This window comes from Mustela nigripes, chromosome 2 (assembly GCF_022355385.1).
Source record: "Mustela nigripes isolate SB6536 chromosome 2, MUSNIG.SB6536, whole genome shotgun sequence".
Taxonomy (NCBI): Eukaryota; Metazoa; Chordata; class Mammalia; order Carnivora; family Mustelidae; genus Mustela; species Mustela nigripes.
In genome coordinates this window covers 206714153-206731364 of record NC_081558.1, presented here as the reverse complement: position 1 = coordinate 206731364, position 17212 = coordinate 206714153, and the positions used below count along the sequence as shown (strand labels likewise).

Sequence of the window (17212 nt, the reverse complement as noted above, 5' to 3'; positions counted from 1 at the left end):
AATTCTAACGTATGTCCCCAGCTCTGCTAAAAGACTCTGGCCCCGGGGCACCTGGGTGGCTCAGTGGGTTAAGCCACTGCCTTCAGCTCAGGTCATGATCTCAGGGTCCTGAGATCGAGCCCCGTATCGGGCTCTCTGCTCAGCAGGGAGCCTGCTTCCTCCTCTCTCTCTCTCTCTGCCTCTCTGCCTACTTCTGATCTCTCTCTGTCAAATAAATAAATAAAATCTTAAAAAAAAAAAAAAAGACTCTGGCCCCAGGCAAGGTCCTTTGCATCTTCGAACCTCACCCTCCTCAAGCATAAATCGGGCATCACTATCTAGACAGCAGAATTACTATGTGGCATAATTAATGGTAAATGGCTCTTGGCACCTATAAAACCAGATATAAATGTTGAATGGTGCTGTTAAGTAAGAACAGGTTATGCACACATTAGGTGGAAGCAGGTTGAACACCATTAATGGTGCTTCCCAGCTAGTCTGAATCTCAACTAAATTTTAAACTGCTTGGTTTTGGGATGTCTGGGTGGCTCTGTCTGTTAAGCATCTGCCTTTGGCTCAGGTCATGATCCCAGGGTCGAGCCCAGACAACAACCCCTGACGATGGGCTCCCTGCTCAGCGGGGCTTCTGTGTCTCCCTCTCTCTTTCTGGCTCCCCCTGCCTGTGCTCGCTCACTCTCTCTGTGTCAAATAAATAAATAAGATCTTTTTTTTTTTAATGGACATATCCTTTTTCTTTTTTTAAATATTTGTATTTATTTATTTGACAGACAGAGATCACAAGTAGGCAGAGAGGCAGGCAGAGAGAGAAGGGAAACAGACTCCCTGCTGAGCAGAGAGCCTGATGCGGGGCTCGATCCCAGGACCCTGAGATCATGACCTGAGCTGAAGGCAGCAGCCTTAAACCACTGAGCCACCCAGGTGCCCCTAAATAAGATCTCTTAAAAAATAAATAAAAATAAACTGGTTGGTTTTATATCAACAGGACTTTTCCCAAACCATGGGTTTCCTTTGCCTTCTGCAGAACTAAACAGGAAAACCCCGGGGGAGGCAAGCCAGTTTCCCAAGAGGTCACATGTCTCCATTCAAGCCTGGCCATCTTCCCCGGCTCCCACTCCCCACGGCACCACCCGCCTTGCACAAAGGCCGTGGCTTCATCTTCATCACTGGGAGCCCAAACACAGACGGCTGGTGCAAGTAGCTGTTCTCACGCAGCCTCACTGGCATGTTTGGAGCAGCAGCGAGCCTCTCATTTGCGAACTGCGGAGCAAACACGAATCCCGAGGGATGCGATTACAGGACCTTCTCTCCCACAGGCACGAGGACGGCTGGACCATGAGGTCTGCTGCAGCAGGGGTTGGTCTATCCAAAAGCCAATCTAAACAGCAAAACATCAGTAAAAGAATAGATCAATAGAACATGTTATATCCGTAGGATAAAATTCCCTACAGCCACAGAAAGACAGTATTAATTAGCTTGGGGAGGGGGGTGGCCAGCTCTCAGAAATATAATGTAGAGTGGAAAAAAATACTTTCCCCCCCTGTGGAGAATGCAACTTTTTATTTTATTTTATTTTTTCAGTGTTCCAAGATTCATTGTTTATGCACCACACCTAGTGCTCCGTGCAACTTTTAAATTTCCTGACAGGTGATTATGGATTTTCAGGTGTTTGAGAAACAAATGGAAACAAATCACAGTCATTGGTTGCTTAGACTGTTTTATCTGAAGACAAGAGCCTATGGCAGCTGATCCACGAGGGTCACACCTTTGTAAGCTCTGTAGTAAAAAGCGAGGGCCAGGATCCAGCCCGAGGCCTCCCAGCTCTGGCACCAAGCCCTCTCCACCGGTCCTAGGTGCCTGGCCCACTGTGTGCGAAGACTTGACCCAGTCCCGGGGCAGCGGGCTTGTTGAGGAGTCCAATCAGTTGATGTCCTGCCCTGATACATAGGACCACACCAGCAAGGCCCCGGTAACACCCGCACGTGATGGGTGCTCTTCTGCAGGGGTGCGGCCGGCCTTTAGCTACAGCATCTTCTGGAAGGAACTCTGCCCCTGGGTCCTGAGCCTCCATTTCTCTGCTCTATTGAGGAGACCTCCTTGAGGTCTCCTCAAGGCCTCTGCCTGACCAGCCAGAGGCCATGGAACCAGGAATAGGGCAGAGACATTTCTCACTGAAACTGTGCTTAAGCAAAAAAAGGAGGAGGAGGAGGAGGAGGGGGAGGAAGGGGAGGACAATGAGAAGGAGGAGGAGGAGGGGGTAGAGGGGAGGAGGAGAAGGAAGAAGAAGAGAAGGAGAGTAGAACTTAGACAGGTGTGGAAACAAGAAGCCAAAAACCAAGATGACGGAAGGAAAGTCTGAAGAACCAGCAGGTCCCAAAGCTTACAATTCTACTAAGCCTTCACCCATCCATCTCTCCACTCATTCATTCATTCCCTCATGCACTCATTCCTTCTACAATTATGTCAGGTGCTGAACTACATGCTGGGGACACTATGGAGAACTTCGCAACACCCCTAGTCCTAGAGATGCTCATATGCTAGTGGAGGTGATGGACATCAAGCAGCCCCTTTTGTGAGATAAGGTCACGTGGTGGTAAGGGTTACCAAGAAAAATAATCTGAACAAGGGGGATAAAGAAAGCTTGGAGTGTGAGGCAGGCTCCTTCAGTGTGGGTGGTCAGGGAAGGCCTCTGAGAAGGTGACATCGCTGCTTGGATAAAGGAGGAGAACGTTTCAGGCAAAGGGAACAGCAAGTGCAAAGGTCCTGAGGCAGGACCGTGGTAAGGGATGCTAAGAAATTAGTGTTGTGGCCCACAGGGAGCAGGAAAAGTGGTAGAAAATAAAAAGAAATAGCAAAGCTTAGGCCATAGAGCCTTTGTCAGCTAAAGGACAGGAATTTTCAGATTCTTTTGTTTGTAAGTGAGATGGTAATCCACTGAATAGTTTTAAGCAGTGGAATAACACCGATTTTTTTTTTTTATATTTTATTTTCTTTATTTGTCAGAGAGGGGGGAGAGAGCACAAGCAGGGAGAGTGGCAAACAGAGGGAGAAGCAGGCTCCCTGCTAAGCAAGGAGCCCAACGTGGGACTTGATCCTAGGACCCTGGGATCATGACCTGAGCCAGAGGTAGCCGCTTAACTGACTGAGCCACCCAGATGCCCCCCAACTTTTTTTTAATGTACCACTAGCATGACCACACTCAGGCCAGCTCTCCTCACCCTGGAGTCCCAGAGCCAGAGATCTCTGAAGGAAACTCCTGCCAGCTTCAGATTCTCTACCCCTGCTTTCCATTCCAGCTGTTTGCCCTGGTTTCCTTGTGTGTTGACTCACACTTCCTGCCCCCAAACCCTGCCCGCTCCAGCTCAGACAACGGTTCTGCCTCATATCTGTCAATCTGGGGCCCAGGCAGGCCACAGCAAGGAAGTCACAAAAGGTACATTTGCATCTCACCTGCATCAGTAGAGCAAAAGGGGGGGGTAGCTATTAAAAAACAAATATTTGGAGTAGGAAGCACTCAAGCAAAAAGAGAAGAGAAAATTATCCAAACACAACTAAATAAAGATTTCGCCATGGGCCCCGTTGCCGAGGTACAGACATTTACAGCAGGTAAAATGGTACAGACATTTACTTCTGCTCGGGACTCTTTGCCACTCTGAAGCCTTCTAGCAAGGCTTCTGGCCCTTAGGGAAAGAGCCTCACCCAACGCTTTGTAGATGGGGAGCTTGAGAAGCAGGGAGGTGAGAAACTCACCAAGGTCACAAGGCTGCCAAGTGGGGACTCAGCTCCACCCCGGGCTCGTGACAACCAACCAAAGCTTCTCTCTGCAAAGATTTACGAAAGGCTGGGCGGTAATAAAATCCGCTTGGGCCACCCTTCCCCCTAGTGCAAATTAAGTAACTGATTTGAGGAACAGAAACCTGGTTAAGATTTGCCCACCTACAAACAATGCCGAGGAGAAAGTTGAATGCCGAAAATAGAAGGAAATACAGGAAGAAGATAGCCTCTCATGGGACCGAGAGCATTAATTCTACTCTGAATAATGGAGAGGTTGCCTGTGAGAAGTCATGTCCTCAAACTGAGCAAGGCTGAAGTCTGATACAAGCCTCTCCAAGTTTCCATAAGATCACCGATCGTCGTAGAGTTCGGTAGTTTGCAAAACGCTGACGTCCGCGTCATTCTCTCATTTGCTCTTTGCGACGACCCTGACAGCAGCTGGAAATCAGTATCGCCATATCCCCATTCTACAAACGAGGGGACTGAGGCTTAGCACAATTAATTGACTTCCCCAAATCAAGCAAAAGAGCCTTCGACCTTAGGCTGCTGAATTCCTTTGACAAGGTACAGGGGAAGGAAGGATCTCATTTTGCAGACTTCCCAGATACCCATTGCCCAACACAGCACTGGAAGACACAGATGGGAGACTCTTTTCCTGTGGTGTCCCTCCCACATTCATCGGCCTGGTTTCTTGTTGAGAAAGATGTCGGCCCAGCTTCGTTTAAGCAAAGATTCACTTGTCAAAAGAATCCGTTGTGGAGGTCACCAGAAAGCAAATGCTCAGGAGAAGATGGCCAGAACTTCATTTCTTCATACAATACGTATTAATGAAGTGTTTACCAAAGCTGAGTTTTAGGGAGACCATGGCAAACTAGGTGCAGATAGCTCTGGGCCTTGGGGAGCTGAAGTTATAACTTAAGTCATACATGACAAACTTGGGTTATCTATGACAAATGTCAAGCAGGTCATTTGCACCACCAACATGGCTGCCTTAGTCTGATTAAGCTGCTAGCAAAATACAATTTTTTGAGTGTCTCATAAACAGTAGAAACTTATTTCTTATACTTGGAGAGGCTGGGAGGTCCAAGATCAAGGTGCTGGCGGATTCAGTGTCTGGTGAGAACCCGTTTCCTGGTTGACAGGCAGCCATCTTCTTGCTGGGTCCTCATGTGGCAGAAGGGGCAAGGCAGCTCTCTGGGGCCTCTTTTATAAAGGCAGTAATTTCTATGATCTAATCATGTCCCCAAGCCCCATCTTCTAATACCACCACCTCGAGGATTACGACTTCAACATATGAATTTTAGGAGACATGACTATTCAGACTATAGCAATAACTCAGATACCCCTGGTCCGCCCTGGCTCTTGGAGGGCTCAGAATTAATCAACAAAAGGAAGCACCTTCCTCCTCTCTGTTACTTCCACTTACCTGCAAAATCATCTCCCACTAAGTGAGCATCCAATCGAAGCAGAGAAAATGATAGTCCTGGGTGATTCCCATCACTGCTACTCACATTCCACTGCTCAGAACTAATCACATGACTGTACCTGGACAACGTCCTTGACTGGGCAGCCACCATCCGCACTATGGAGCAAGGATCATGAATTTTTGGTGGTCGAATACTCACTTCTGCTGCAGCCAGAAAGGAGGCTGACCATACCAGTAATCATAACACTTAATGAAAACAACTCAGGGAAGTTAGATACAAAGACACGGAAAGAGATGGAGAAAAGTATGCCAAATGCATATTGACACTATTCATTTCACAGCAAGTAAAATTCGAAATGAAGAGGGCTAAAAGGAATATATCATAATTACAAAAGTACGACCTACCAAATATGTCACAAACCTTTATGTACCAAAAGTCTTTGCCTCAAAATGCATAAAGCAAACCTTGATAGAAATGTAAGCCGACACCGAGGAGTTCTCACAATGGTGACAATTTTTTAAATTAAGTTTTTATTTTAATTCCAATATAGTTAACATACAGTGTTATATTAATTCAAGGTGTACAATAGAGTGATTCAGCAATTCCACACATCACCCAGTGCTCATCAGGACAAGTGCACTCCTTGATCCCTGCCACCTGTTTCACCCATCCCCCCCCCACTGCCCCTCTAGTGACCACCAGTTTGTTCTCTAGAGTGAAGAGTCTATTTCTTGGCTGGAATCTCTGTTTATTTTTCCTTTGCTCATTTGTTTTGTTTCTCAAACTCCACATGTGAGTGAAATCATATGGTATTTGTCTTTCTCCAACAGACTTATCTCATAGCCACAGTGGAAAACAGTATGGAGTGAAACTACTATTACATACACTTCAACTAATTGGAATTGGAATTTAAATAAAAACTTGAAACAACAACAACAAAAACAAATAAAATTTTTTAAATCTTAAGAAAACAGCATGGAGATCTTAAGAAAACAGCATGGAGATGCCTCAAAAAGTTAAAAATAGAACCACCCTACGATCCAGTAATCACAGTACTGGGTATTTACCCAAAGAATATGAAAACATTAATTCAAAAGGACATATGAACCTCACGGGGCACAGGGGTGGCTCAGTGGGTTAAAGCCTCTGTCTTCGGCTTGGGTCACGATCTCAGGGTCCTGGGATCAAGCCCCGCACTGGGTTCCCTGCTTGGCAAGGAGGCTGCTTCCTCCTCTCTCTCTGCCTGCCTCTCTGCCTACTTGTGATCTCTGTCTGTCAAATAAATAAATAAAATCTTTAAAAAAACCAACCAAACAAACAAACAAACAAAAAGGATATATGAACCTCTATGCTTGTAACAACATTATTTACCATAGCCAAACTAGGGAAGCAGCCCAAGCGCCCACCCATCGATGAAGGGATATGGGAGAGGTGAGATAGATAGATAGATATAATAACATGCTGTTTATATATAGAGATAAAGAAAATGTGAAATATATATATATATGATGTTGATTATATATAATAATGTTATATTGTATCTATACTATATGTAATAATAATGTTATATATAATGTGGATATATATATATAATGTTGATTATATAAGAGGTGAGATTATATATATAAAATATTATTCAACCATAAAAAAGAATGAAATCTTGCCATTTGCAACAACATGGACAGAGCTAGAAAGTATAATGCTAAGGGAAGTAAGTCATAAGTAGTGACTTTAAACAAGCTCTCAGAAATTGGCTGATCACAGAAATATCACAGAAAGGAATAAGGCTCCAGAAGTCCTGGCTAATAAAATGGACAATTATGACCTAATAGATATATGGAGAGAAATAACTTTGCATCCAACACAGATTATACAGTTTCCAACTCTCATGAGACATTCTCCTGGTGTATTAGGTCACAAAGGCACTCACAGAAGGAAAGCTCTAACAGTACATACTCATGAGCTATAATGGAATAACACTGCAAAATAAGAACAAGAGGGTAACCAACAAAAATCTATTCTCTTGGGGCGCCTGGGTGGCTCAGTGGTTTGGGCTGCTGCCTTCGGCTTGGGTCGTGATCTCAGGATCCTGGGATCGAGCCCCGCATCGGGCTCTCTGCTCCGCAGGAAGCCTGCTTCCCTCTCTCTCTCTCTTTCTCTCTCTGCCTGCCTCTCTGCCTACTTGTGATCTCTGTCTGTCAAATAAATAAATAAAATCTTTAAAAAAAAAAAATCTATTCTCTTGGGTATTTTACATGACTCATGAGTCATAGGCTTGAAAGAAACCAAAACCAGAAATGACAATCTGTTTAGAACCACATTAGGAGGGATACCTGGGTGGCTCAGTGGGTTAAAGCCTCTGCCTTCAGCTCAGGTCATGATCGCAGGATCCTGGGATCGAGCCCTGCATCGGGCTCTCTGCTGAGCAGGGAGCCTGCTTCCTCCTCTCTCTCTCTCTGCCTCTCTGCCTACTTGTGATCTGTCTGTCAAGTAAATAAATAAAATCTTAAAAAAAAAAAAAAGAAAAGAACTGCATTAGGAGCACTGCATACATATCAAAGCCCATGGACTATCCTGAGTCAGCATTCAGAAAAGTAGATAATCTTGGGCGCCTGGGTAGCTCAGTGGGTTAAGCCGCTGCCTTCAGCTCAGGTCATGATCTCAGGGTCCTGGGATCGAGGCCCGCATCGGGCTCTCTGCTCAGCAGGGAGCCTGCTTCCTCCTCTCTCTCTGCCTCACTCTCTGAATGCTTGTGATCTCTCTCTGTCAAATAAATAAATAAAAAATCTTAAAAAAAAAATAAAAAAAAATAAAAAAAATAAAAAAAAAAGAAAAGTAGATAATCTTAAATGCTTAGGGTGGAAAACCAGAAGGGTTAAAAATATATGAGTCAACCAAGCTTTCAACTCAAGAAGCTGAGCACAGAGATGGGAAGGGGGAGAGAGAAAATAAATCTAAAGAAAGTTGAAGGGAGAAATCAAGGAAGATAAAAGTAGAAATTAATAAAAATAGAACACAAAAAGGGTTAGGGTTAGGGTTAGGGTTAATGATGGTTAGGGTTAGGGTTAGGGTTGATGATGAGTTAAACTGGTTCTTTGAATGGATTGGTCAAAGACAAATCTTTGTCATATCTGTCAAAAGAAAGAAAAAGGACAAAATCTTAAGTCAAAAATTGTAAGAATGTAAATTACAAGATTATAAAAATTGTAAGAACCTTTATGGCAAGCCTTTTGAAAATCAGTAGATGAAGTGACTAATTCCCTAGGAGAATATTTAATGAATCTTTATAGATTCATTCAAGGAAAAGTAGGAAACTTGAATAGTACCTTAACCATAAGAGGGGGGCCTGGGTGACTCAGTCAGTTAAGCATCTGACTCTTGATCTCAGCTCAGTTCTTGATCTGAGGGTTGGGAGTGCAAGCCCCATGTTGGGCTCCACACTGGGTGTGGAGCCTACTTAAATATAAATAAATAAATAAATAAATAAATAAGCAAGCATCAGGTCCAGAGGGCTTTTCAGAAGGCAGATTCTACCAGACCTTTAGTGAAAAGCTAATTCTATATAAACTATCTCAGAGCCTAGGAAAAAACATAAAGCCTAAATCATTTTATGGTTTCAATATAATACAGAACCCTGGTACATGCTTTTGTCTCTTTCTATCTCTCTATCCAAACACATACGTGTACATTTACTTAAAAACAAAGATGCAAAATTCCATATCCAGAAGTGTATTAAAGGGATAACACAAAATGGTCATTCTAGGAATAGATGTTTCAGTGTTAAGAAAGTAGAAAGACAGTATGATTGTATTAACAGATGCTTTAAAGACAATTTGCTGAAATTCAACATGAAAGTCAGAGATAAGATGAGACTCCCATTCAACACTGTACCCCAGTTACTAGATGTTACATGAAGGGCAGGAAAAACTAATACTATTAATCTTTTTTCTTTTCTTTGCATTAACAGAAGCAGTCTCGTTTGCCCTTTACAGTTTACAGAAGAGTTCCATGAGCCCTATTGTGGCCTCACAATGACGAGGTGAGATCAGGTCAAGTATTGTCATCTCAACTCTGAGAATGAGAACCCCGAGGGTCATAGAATTTTCAGATTTTCCTAAAGACACACAGCTAGAAAGCCATGATGGGGAACAGATCCCAGGTTTTCTTATTCTTAATCAAATTCAATTAGGAATAAGGAATCAGACTGTAAAAACAATACAGTTGACCCTTGAACGACATGGGTTTGAACTGCATGGGTCCACTTATACACAGATATTTTTTTTTATAAATATAATATAGTACTTTAAGTGTACTTTCTTAGGATTTCCTCCAGCTTGCTTTATTGGAAGGATGCAGTATATAATTCATATAATACAAACTACATGTTACTCCCCTGTTTATGTCCTCAGTCAGGCTTCTGGCCAACAATGCGCCATGAGTAGTTAAGTTTGGAGGGAGTCAAAAGCTATGCATGGATTTGTGTGGGGGTCAGCACCTCTAACCCCCAAGTTGTAGGGCCAACTGTATATTTAATTGCTACCAGTGACTGACCCTGACCAGATCACCATCCCTCTGAGCAAGCAAAGTCAGAGCCCCGGGAGCTGACTGGGGTGAGGATGGGGGTGGGGGGGAGACACTGCACAGTGAGGAAGACAGAAGGAAGAGAGAGAGCACTGAAGACGCACTTCTCGGGGCATCTGGATGCCACCTGGATGGCATCTGATGCCCTGGATGCCACCTGATAGACGGGGCTGGCCGACACTCAGGTTTGTGCCCATGATGTTCCAGGTACTCTTCTGAACCTCTATGTCCCCTCGTAGATCCTCATAACAGCTCTCACAAGGAAGCTCCTGGGTGGCTCAGTTGGTTAAGTGTCTGCCCTTGGCTCAAATCATGATCCCAGGGTCCTGGGTTCGAGCCCCGTGTGGGGTTCCTTGCTCAGTGGGAAGTCTGCTTGTCCCTCTCCCTCTGCCCCTTCCCCACTTGTGCACGTGAGTGCCTGTGCACTCTCTCTACATATATCAAGTAAATAAATCTTAAAAAAAGAAAACCTCTCATGAGGTTGGCACTATTACTATTACCCTTATTTTACAGATGACAAATGTCCCTCAATTTATAGGTTTAATAGGTGGTAGTGTCAGGATTTGAACCCAGGAAGCCTGGCTTCAGAGTCTTTGCTTAGATCACTACATTACAGTGTCTTTAAGCCAGTCCCTGGTTCTGGGAGTGAGAGCAGAAACCAACTTTTCACAGGTGAGTTTTAGATATAAAAACAATACCACTGAAAGAAAAAAGCCTCCATTTGCTCACTCAATTGTTTCGACATTGCATGAGACCAGGAGAAAAAAAGTTTCTCACAGACACACACACACACACACACACACACACACACGCATGCACCCACGTGATCTGCTTAGAAATATCCATTTTTATTAAGTATCTATTTCGCTGCTTCCTAAAATTAGACTTAACCCAAAAAAAGAAAGGAAGAAATGTTCTCCTTGGTCTTTTTCCTTCAGTCTGTAGACCTATACCCTAAGAGTCCTTCTCGATAGAACTGTAAGAGAATCAGAAAAAAAAAAAATATGATTGCCAAGTTAAGAATCAAGATAGGGACCATAAAGAAGGGTTATTCTAAAGAATTACCTACATAATTATAATTCATTGCTCTCAACTTTTTTATCTGCCACTACACTTGCTTTTTTATGTCAGAGGTCCTTGATCCCTTTCTTGGCCCTTCATCCTGTTCTAGACCTTTCTACCTACCCCCGAGAAAGTGTGTTAGCACTTTGGTTTGGTCCAGCTTTTCCTGAAGCACATAGGACTGCAGAATTAGTTGGTCTGTGTTTATGTGGACCTGCTGGAGATAATCCAAACAGAGTTACTTTACTTTGCACAACCTGTTCCTTTATCCTAGGATACCTGTCCCAACCCAACTACATCCTCTGCTTCCTTTAGGACCTGGTTTACCTCTTCAAGAAGCCCTCCCTGATGATGCCACCACATATGCTCCAGCAAAACCTATAGAACTCATCCAGAACAGTAGCTTCTTTAGTCCTTCCCCTTTTGCTAATTTTTTTTAAACTTGTCAGACCCTCACGTGAAATTATGAACTCTATGAGGGTAGGGACTTTGTGCTATTCAGAGCTGGGTCTCCACTGCCTTTAGATTAGGAAATAAATTAGTATTTCAAGTTTAACAATTTGTTGTGAAAATTGAAGATCAGCACCCTCAAGATATGAAAAATACGTTATAGGAGCATCTGGGTGATGTGGTTCAGTCCCTTAAGTGGCTGCCTTCAGCTCAGGTCATGATCCCAGGGTCCTGGGATCAAGCCCCAAGTTAGGCTCTCTGCTCAGCAGGGAGCCTGTTTCTCCCTCTCTCTCTCTACCTGCCACTCCCCCTGCTTGTGCTCTTTCTCTCTCTGTCAAATAAATAAATAAAATCTTAAAAAAGAAAAATACACTATAGTCTTTTTTACACATGGGCTTTAAAGTTTTAAAGTTCCATAAATCTTACACTTTAAATAGAGGCACCCTGGAAACAATTTATAATGCTTCTAATAGGGGCATTATAAATAATGTTTATTAGAAAAATAATAAAACAAAACAATGGCCTTTATCATTAGGAGTATATCTGGACACTTCCCTAGAAGTTTGGTATAAAAGCCCATAAACTATCTCAATAAATCAGAATGCAGACAGGGATTGGGACAGCTACCGTTCTTTAAGTACTACTATTTCTTTACCAAAGTAGTGATCAGAGAAAAATACCCAAGGAAATAGGTTAAAAAGAAAAATCTTTGAATTTAGAGTTTGCATGGGCGGAAGGGGAAAAAGAGGGAGTTATGAATAATTCTGATAGATGGGTGGAAGAAAGATCCGGTATTAAATCTTACCCAGGCTAGGACGGCAATAATGTCACTTTGCAAAAGAAGTCAATGAAAATGTCACAGATAAGAAGTACAAAATGTGTCAATCTGGATAGTAACATACATTAAAGATTTACGAAGCGATGTCATTGCATTACAGAATGACAGGAATTATGTCTAGGGGAGACAGATTCTCAGAGTGGCAGGTTCTGTAGAGTACCAAGATAATTTCAAGAAGCTTTAAAGACAAATTGCTGAAAATGATCTGTGAAAAGCAACTCGACTCAAAGGACCAGGGTGGGATGATTTTCCCCGCAGATCACCATCTGATCTGATAGGTCATTTTAAATCATGAAACACTGGAACATTAAAAATACACAATGATAAAGCCACATGCCAGGCACTTGGAGTGGGTCTGTTTATGTAAGAGACACGTGTCACATGCCCCGAACTATTTTCCCAGGGGAAAAACCTGAAGGGATTTGACCTGATCCATCCCAATTCTTCTTGAAGCTCTTCTAAGCACAGACTTAGAAGACCAACACCCAAGATGAAGGGGGTGGCTGCAATCACGAGAGAGCAGAAAGCTGACTGGTGTAGCCTGGCATCAAACTTGGGGGCTGTTCTGCTGCAGGAAGTAGGAGTGAGATGAGGGGTGGGGAGACCTGGGCCCCCACTCGGGCTTTGATCTGATCTCAGGGAGAGATGAATCACTCCTTTGATCTCAAGGGAGAGTCTCTGATCATAAGACATGTTTAAGGAGGGGAATGGGCCTCCCCAAATATAGAAGAGCTGACTCCACAAGCTTCTTGGTGGGCATGAGCGGGCAATGACAATCTGTACTTGATATAATAATAACAGATTGATGATAAGGATAATAATAATAGTAATTGCCCCTTATCTGGGATATAGGAAAGGTGGGTGAAGTTTTGTGGGAATCATTAATATTCGTAATCCAAAAGGAACAAAAAGGAAATACTTTTCCTTTTTGAACTTACTTTTTTTGAACTTAGAATATGTGAGATTTCCTCTCTCAAAGACTTTAAGTGTGTCTCTAAAAAGTTTGCATCTAAAACAGTGGTCAGCAAATGTTTTATGTAAAGGGTCAGATAATAACTATTTTAGGCCTTCTGAACTATACTGTCCCTACTGAGCTACCCAACTCTCACTGTAACTTGAAAGCTGCCACTGGTGATATGCAAATGAACTGAACTGGTTGTGTTCCAATAAAACTTTATTTATAAAAACCTGCAGTGGGCCTTTCCCAGATCGGGAAACTAAGGCAGGAAGAGGCTGAGTCCCTTGCCTAAGGTCACATAGCTAAACATCATAGAAATGTTATCAGAAGACAGGATTAAAATTCTCCTTTCCCCAGTAACTGCCCAAACTGGTCTGCACACTTTTCCGAGTACCAGTTTTCTCCTCAGAAAGTTTTGATCAGAACACTGCCCTCCCTCCCAACTGTGCAGAGTTCCTGCACTGCTCAAATGCGATTAGGCACTTGAAAGTGCTTCCTAGTGGCACCTGGGTGGCCCAGTGAGTTAAGGCCTCTGCCTTCAGCTCAGGTCATGATCCTAGGGTCCTGGGATGGAGCCCCGCATTGGGCTCTCTGCTCAGCAGGGAGCCTGCTTCCCCCTCTCTCTCTCTGCCTGCCTCTCTGCCTACTTGTGATCTCTCTCTCTGTGTGAAACAAATAAAAAATCTTAAAAAAAAAAAAAAGTGCTTCCTACCTTCTGTTTACCTCCACAAAATGTTAGTTATTATCAATCTTCCATTATCTAGCAAAAATATAGAGAGGTATCAACTAGGAATCACCAGGGTATAAAGACACACACCAATAGGCTTGCTACCTTTTTCAAATATACAAATCAGCAAGCAAAATAGGAAATGAAGTACGTACACTAGAACTAACATTCACAGATGAACAATGGGACCTATCAGCCCTCCACGATCCAGACAACCATAAAACCTGCCTTTTCACTGCCCTGGGCTCTATCACAACTTTTCACCTATATGAATTAATTTGATACTAGCAATTGTTTTTGCAGACTAGAAATCTAGGATTTAAAGGACCAAATTCACCTGCTTAAGGTCATATTACAAATCAGTTCCCTGGACTCTTTCCAATGACTCATAATAATAATGTAGCTCAGTGGGAGAGAAAGAGTATGGCAAAGCAGAAATAGGTTTCTTATTTTACTTTCATAGTGTCTTTTAAATGCTTAAGGGTGCCTCATTTATTTATATTACTTGGAACTGAATTGTCAATACTCTACAAATTTTGGGTAACTAAAGCATATCTCTTTCATTATAAAAACTATACATCTCAATCTTCCTTCAGTCAATATTTACTTCCTTTCATATCAATATTCACATTTGTTATAATGCCCTCTTAGTCCAGATTTCAGCCACCCCAACCTTGCAGGGCAATAGTGATTATTATAAAAGAATATCAATTCTGGACCAGGCCATGAGGAGTCATAAACGTAGAAGATTCTATACTGGATCAATTTGGGTATTTTCAATCACTGAAAACAGAAAACCCAACTCAACTGGCTTAAACAATTAGGAAATGGATTGGTTTTCAAAACCCCAAGACCAGGAGTAGTATGGGCTTCAGGACTGGTTTCATCCAGCAGATTCAGTTCAACTGTTCTTGGACAATCTTGGTTCTGCTTACCACCCAATGGCAGCTTCCTATTCAGGCGGGTATCAATATGGTTGCAGGCATCCCATTAAGAAGATACTACTATCTTTTCTAGTTCTCTGGAGCATGAGAAACTTTTCCCTCAAAATCCCCCAGAACCCATCATTGTGCATCTGATTAGATCAAAATGTGTCTGATGCCAATATACAAACCAGCCTTTGAGGTCAGAGGAATGTCCTATGTGGCTCAGGTCTGAGTTTCTGAACAAATCAAGAAAGGTTACATTATTAAACTTGGCTTGGATAAAGCATGGGGTACATCTAGAGCCGGGATTAATCTTCTAAGCCTCATTGTTGTTAAATAATAGAGGGGTGAAATAGATTAGGGAAAACATTTGTCATTGTCCTTGGTTGAGCAAGCTCTGAACCTTCTTCTTATGTTTGGGATAAAAATCTGGATTTATTTCCCCAGATTATAAATCCTGGTGGAAAGCAGACTCTACTTCCCACAACTGAAACTGAAAAACAGATCTATGACTCCCCAGGTGCTTTTGCAGCTAGGATGTGGGCAAGTGACCCAGGCTTGACGAGCTTAATGCCCCCCTTCACCCAAAGCCACCCTTAGAAAATCGGGAAAAAGTGGCCCAAGTAGAATCAGAATGGTCTGTCTTGCAGGGATCTTCCACCGTGGCTAATTGACCACAGAATCTCTAGGACCAAAATCATAAGGAGCTCACTCAGGTCTGAGGAAGAGAGGTATGATCTGAGTACTACAACAGAGATTCTCAAATCCTGGGCTTGAATAAATTCACAGACGCAGAACCTCTTGAATGAAGGAAATACCAGAAACTCTTGCTGAAGAATACAGCAAAAAGATCACAAATATGTATTGTAAATCTTCATCCTGATCTTCCTCCAAAACAGATACCGTCATTAATCAGGACAGATGTGTGCCACCGAAAAGGAAATACCTAGATCTTTGGAGGATTCATGGAAACTGGTCTATGACTAATGCTAATTCCCGCAGACCCAGAAGGCCACTGTTGTACTCCAGTCAGAGAGGAAATTTACAGGGAAAAAGGTAGTAAAATGATTTTTGACTTAAGTTTACCTTCAAAAGGCTCAAGGAGCCTCCAGATCTGTGTTTATATCCTCAGTTCGTGAAAGTGTAAATAGAAAGGACACACAGAAGGAAGAGCAAATCCCCACATCAGCTCTCTACCCAATGAAGTAAGAGCCGTTAGGTAGGAATGGCCTGATGTAAGCGCATGGTGCTCTCCTTACGTTAAACAGCACATCATGACTGACAGCACAGATCTCGTAGAATTTCAAACTTTAAAAGACTGAGACATCCAGAGGTGATGACTGCTACCACATTCCCATTCAACTCTCTAGTTCGGCCGGTGAAGAAAACCAGACGGGTCTTGGAGAATGACAATGGATCATCATAAACTTAACCAGTTACATCTGCTGTTCCAGGTGCCTTCAGTGGACGAAAGCAAATATACAAAGCCCCTGGGACATGGTAGGCACCTGTGGGTTTGCCAAAGGCATGTTTTCTCTGCCCAACACCAAGAACACCAAAAGCAAGTTGTTTATTTGTTTTTCTGTTTGCTTTACCTGGCAAAGCCAACAGTTACACCTCTACGGTCTTACCTGAGTCTTGCTCCCTGTCCAGTGCTCTGCCTGGATTTGGTCCACGGGCCCTGGGTCGGTCATCTCACAGGATCTCAAGCTGAGAGACTCCAGGAGCTGAGGGAGCAGACATGTGGACGGCCTGGGTAAGAAAGTTCATCTCAAAGGCTGGAAGGTAAGTCTCACCAAGTTGCAGTGGATTTGGGGCAGAAATGGGAGAGTGTTTCCGAAAACCCAGGGCACGTAGGGCTCTCTGTCTCCAAAATGAGTGGGAGGCTGCTGTCCCTTGCATGTCCTGTCACGAGGAATCAGACGCAATGTTTGTGCGCTTCTACAGGATTCCAGAGCTGCATAATCAATTTACATGCACCACCGACCCCAAGAGGGACCCAACTGACTCTGAACTTTGAGAACGAGAAAGCCCGGGGCTGCTCCCGGCTGCAGGACAAGCAACACTCAGCTGTTTAACACTTGTGATTTGGGGGATCCAGTAAGGGCTGAGTGTCCCCCGCACACTGGGTTGCAGCAGAGCCCACGGCAGGTGCCAAGAGGAGAACCCAAATAAAAGACCCGATGGTTCCAGGGAAACTCAAGACCTCTCGGCAAATAACGAACCTTTAGAGAACCAGCTCTTGGGGTCCTGTTCTGGGCAGATGCTTAACCTACTGAGTCACCCTGGTGTCCCCCTTTCTAATCTCCCAACTGATAAATGTAGTCACATATGTACAGAATTTTAAATAAATGCATACATGTGATCTATGTATTTTAAGATTTTTTTTTTAAGATTTTATTTATTTGACAGAGATCACAAGTAGGCAGAGAGGCAGGCAGAGAGAGAGGAGGAAGCAGGCTCACCACAGAG

The 17212-nt window shown here is 43.2% G+C and overlaps 1 long non-coding RNA gene across 1 annotated transcript in view; it reads right to left on the bottom strand.

The window, feature by feature from the left end:
* Positions 1–50: 50 nt before the first annotated feature.
* LOC132012346 (uncharacterized) overlaps positions 51–17212 on the bottom strand; it is a 28090-nt gene continuing 10928 nt past the window's right edge. The window contains exons 2-3 of the long non-coding RNA XR_009402588.1: positions 16372–16467; positions 51–1375 (exon numbers count right to left, since the gene is read on the bottom strand). This is a non-coding gene — a long non-coding RNA (uncharacterized LOC132012346). The remainder of the gene's footprint in view (positions 1376–16371; positions 16468–17212) is intronic.